Source organism: Cupressus sempervirens, chromosome 3 (genome assembly GCF_028749045.1).
Source record: "Cupressus sempervirens isolate cs-2001-9-10 chromosome 3, ASM2874904v1, whole genome shotgun sequence".
Lineage (NCBI taxonomy): Eukaryota > Viridiplantae > Streptophyta > Pinopsida > Cupressales > Cupressaceae > Cupressus > Cupressus sempervirens.
In genome coordinates, this window is record NC_143120.1 from 673,528,718 (window position 1) to 673,534,046 (window position 5,329).

A 5,329-nucleotide genomic window follows, 5' to 3' on the forward strand; every position below is an offset into this window, starting at 1 on the left:
TCATGACGTTTATGATGAGATCTTGCCTTGCAATGTGTCTTGACCATTGTTCAGTTGGTCTTCTTATTTTGTATATTCTAGAATGTTCTGTAAGCCATTTTGGCAAGTATAAATAAAGGTCTTGTTGAGTCTTTTGGCAATTTAGTTTGGGGAATGGAGAGAGATGCAAATTTTGGAAAGCTAGGGCTATGGCTTGGGAACAAGAGGATTGCTTGCTAGACCTAAGGGTACAAGTACAAATTCTTCTTGGTGTTCTTATCTAGTTGTGTATCTAGACTAGCTAGGATTGGGTTTGTAAGTTGGATCTTATTGGATCTCGCAAAATTGATTATTTTGTAATTGTTATTTATATTTGGCCCTAACCTAGAAGGCCTTACAGCTAGGCATATTGCATGTAATAAGTTATATCTATGATTAGAAACTTGTGATTTGATACCAAATCTTGCATTATTGCTTCTTGTTATCGTGTTTCCAGTGTGTGGTTTTATTGTTGGCGGCTAGGACATCTCCTTTGGGGATTCCTTTTCCCTGCACTACATCAAGGTAAATCTATAAGAAACTATATTGTTAGAATATCAAAAATTGTTGTAGCAATTTTGTCTCATAGAGGAACCAAGGAAGAAGATGATGTTGTATAAGTGATCTTGAAAATTTTAACTCCAACATTCAAGAAAGTAGCTCAGATGATTCAACTATTGATACCTTTCACTAAGGATTTTACCAAGAAAATGTTGCTTAGAAGATTAGAAGCTATAGAAATAGAACTGAGATAGTCTAGAGATCTAGAAAGAGTGGAAATAGGTTTTAGTGCCCTTAAAATTTGACTTAATATGACAAGGAGTACAAGCACAAGTGGAGTTTTTTTGGTAGCAGTAGATATGATGAAGACAAGAAGATTGAGGATGGTATATCCCTTTTGTGACAAGAGAAAAAGATGGTAATAAAATCTTTAAATGTTGGACTTGTGATGAATTTGGTCATTATGCATCTAAATGTCCTAAATGAGAGAGAAAGTATAAGGGAAATTTTAAGCCTAGAAGAGGCAGAAATTGTTTGTATGCAAATCAAGATGAATAATCAGATGTGAAAGATCAAAGTGAAAGTGATGATGAATTGGGATTTGTGGCTATCAAGGAAGATGATCTTGATAGAGAAATTAGAGAAGAAAGAGCTCTAGTTTCCCAATTTGAAAAAAAAATTGATTGACTAATTGATAGTGGATGTTCACACCACATGACTTGTGATATGAACAAGTTTTCTAAGTTCAAGAATCATGATGGAGGTATTGTTTGAGTTGGTAGCAATGCAACCTATCATATAAAAAGAATTAGATCCATTACTATTGATGGTAAAACTAACACTAATGATGTTTATTTTGTTGATGTGTTGAAGTATAAGTTGTTGAGTGTTGGATAGTTAGTGGACAAGGGTTATTAGTTGTGATTTACTAAGAAGACCTACATTATCAAAGATAGAGATGGTAAGTTGATTGGAATAGAAAAAAGATCCAAAAGTAATGTATTTCAAATGAATCCTACTGAAATGACATGTTTGGTAGATAAAGTGGACAACATTTGGTTATGACGTAGAAGATTTTGTCACATAAACCTTGATAAAATTGTAAAGATTAGTAGTATCTTTTCAGTCAAAAATATGCCTTGGATAACAAAGCCTACTAATGTTGTGTTGGAATAATCAAATGGGAAGAGTACTTTAGGGGGGAGGGGGGGTGAATCAGAAGTATCACACTTTAACCTTTTTAAATCCTCAAAAACACTTAACTAAAAATAAATTGCATGCATGTAAACATATCAAATAAACATAAAGTAAACACACGCAAGTAAACACATGACACCAGAATTTGGTAACCCATAAAACCTCCAAAATGAGAAGCTAAAACTGGGGTAGGGATGATACCCACAAAATCACTATAGCAATAATATTTGACGACTTCTAATGGTCTACCCTGTTAAAGGCCTACCTTATTAGAGGCTTTACATTGTATCAACAGTGGCCTAGTTAGAGGATTTATAAACACTTTACTTGAAGTGTCACCCTATTAAAGGATTTTATCACCTCTTTAAAGAATCTACAAACTAGCTATTAAGCTAACCTATCAATAAAGGATTTTCCTTTTCCAATACAATTGCTAGAGAGTATTAGATTCATAAACCTAATTACTTACAATCTAAATTTTTTGAATTCAGGCACTTGATTTGCTCATTCTAATTTGATCCTTTAAGATATGATATCTATTCATAGACATTGCTTTGTTCTGATCAACTAGATATTCAATTGTTGATCCAATTCACTAAGTCTTTGACACCCCTGCTACTTGCTCTATTTTTCAATTCACTTTCTTTAACTATTCATCTACTTAGCAACTCAAAACCATGTGGTTTATTCCTTCTTATAAAGGCTTCAAAGAATTAGGGTTTGAAATGAATTCATGAGCTTAATTTTCTTTCTCAAATCATTAGATTTAACCTATTGGTTGCATGCAATCTCCACTTTTCTTATTGGTTTCATGTTCACATCATAGGTAAAGCAAAAGATTCAATCTTATCTTTTAATCCCTTCATGACTCATCCAAAAATGGTTTGCATCTGAGTTTGTAAAGGCACAAACTCATACATTGATTTTGTGTTACTCGGCACATGTAGATTATTGGTGCTTGTCACATGTATGATTCTATATTACTTGGCACCTATTGTGTTCTATCTTGCTCAACACATGTATGATTCAAGTTTTCTTAGCACACGTTGCATTCTGACTTCCTTGACATCAACTGTGACTCAGCACCTATATCATACTCAGCATCTATTGTTCACTTGACACCTAAAGTCACTCGGCACCTATTAGAATTCAAGCTCGGCACATACTGTAGCTCAGCATATATAAAGTACTTGGATTATATATAAAAATTGGTTAAGTGTGTTGACACTCAATTGTCAAAACCAATCTAAGACCAACAATCTCCCTCTTTGACATGAGTGTCAAAAACACTTTACTAAGCACTATAATTGATCTTATGAGTACATTATCCAATCTGTTTGGCATATGTACAAAATTTCAAAAACTTGTTCAAAATTTTGAAAGGAACAAAATACCTCAAAATTCTTATAACTCCCCCTGAGTTGATTGTGCCTTTTCCATTCTTGTAACCAAAATTCTTGTGCTAATGTATCTGATACTCTTTGCCTTTGCCCTATTTCTATACTCTATACCTATGTTACCTTCCATTCTTATTTACATCTCTCCCAAAAAATCAAAACATTATATCTACCCCACGTTATGTCTTATCTCTTATCTCCCCCTTTTGGCTATCATAGGATATGTACAATCTTTCCCCCTTTTATTCTCCAAAAGAATGAAATAAAATGAAAGAATGTAATTACTTTTATTTCATATTGTTGGCATTAAGTTATATTTGTCATTAGTGACAACACTTATTCAATTTGGTATGGTTATCGAGTTCATCATTCAGTTTCTAGTGTTTGTCGAGCAATCTAGTGATAACTAGGATTTACAGTTCACACCAAGCATTTTACAGGCCATCGAGTGAAAATAGATAGTGTGAAGTCGAGAAGTTATCGCCAAGAAGTTCAATTTTTACCAAGCTTCACAATGTTTATTAAGTCATCAGTTTGTGTGATATGAAGCTAGTGTAAACTAAGTGATGGATGAGTAGTTTTTATCGAGTATAGCAAGGTAAACATAGTATTCAGTATCTACCAAGTGACACTATATCTATGAAGTCTCCAATGGTCATCGAGTTTGAAGATACATCGTGTGATTAGTATGGACCAAGCCTCTACTTCTACCAAGTGCATGATGATGCCAAGTAATGCAGTGGATGCTGAGTATTAGAAGTTCACCAAGTTAGCTTACAGAACCCGAGTTTCTACTATTGGGCCGACTCAGTAATATTTTGTTTACTTGTGTTTTAGCTGACCTTGTAATTGTCAGAATTGGAATGGTATATATATGTGATGTATTGTATCATACCAATGTAAGAAGGTATCAAGGAATGAATGAATGTAAGAATTCATGTAATGTATAAGTAGATGTTTTGATGAATATGACTGAGTATTAGTAGCAGAGAAAAGAATTCAGCAAGGTCAATTCAAGAACAAAAATGTTTTATCTATCACAAGAGGTGATCAGTACTTCAAGGATCTAATCAGCAATCAAGTTGTAAGTAAGATCTTCTATTTCATCCTAACAGGTGAACCAGTCTCAAATCCTTGAATAGGGTAGACTTAACAGTCTTTGCTTAAAACTCCTAATAGAGTGCATACTTCATTGTATGTTTGTAAATCTTCTAACAAGGTGCACCTAGTAGTCCTATTTTCTCCTAATAGGGAAGATCACAAAAAGTGGTCAATGTAAGCTTTAACTAGCCAACTTTATGCTACAATAGTGATGTTTTGTGGGTATCATCCCCACCCTAGTTTTACTTTCTATTTGGAAGATTTTTGGGTCACCAAATTTTGTGTTTCATGTGTTATGAATGTTTATCTTTTAGTTTTCTTATACATGTAGTAAAGTAGATCAATTAATGGTGAATGATTGTTAAGTGCTAAATTTATGAAAAGTTTTTGAGGTTATTGATTCACCCCTCCCCTCTCAGTAACCTAGAAAGTCTTGATCATTTCCAACACATATCTCCTCAGGAATATCTCCCTTCTTATTATATCTCCCCCTTTTTGACACTTATGTCAAAGGGTGCTAAGGAGTAATACCATATTTTACCAAAAATGTGTTATTTACCTCCATAATCATCTTGAGAGTTGCATCTCAATTTTCCAAAGCAATTTCTAATGACTTATGTTAGATGGCAGTCTCTGCAGCAAGATGTATAAGTCCATCTAAAGTAGAAAGATTAGGATTTTTCTTTAGAATAGTTTCAGCATATACCTATTCCTTATGGAGTACTTCCAAATGTGGAGTAATGGAAGATTGGGTCTGCATTAGTTTGGCCTTTATATTGGCCTCTTCACTTGTTAGTGTAGCTAATTCTTTTTGAGTGTGAAGCAATTGAGCAAAATGATTCTCACTTTGAGCTGGATCTCTTGGTCGCTGCATGCTAGAAATCTTTAAATTTCTCTCCAAACTCAGTATTCTTTGGCCTGTCTCTTGTGTGAAATAGGAAAAATCACACAAGTTTTTATACAATGAGAAGACATTCTCAAGTACAGTCTTTGTCTTTTCAATCTTCTAGGCCAATTCAACCTATGAGAGTGCTATTTTATTAGATATTTTCTCATTTACCTTTCCTTGAAATTTCCTCTCAGACCATTCCATAAGTTTGACATTGGTTTCTTGG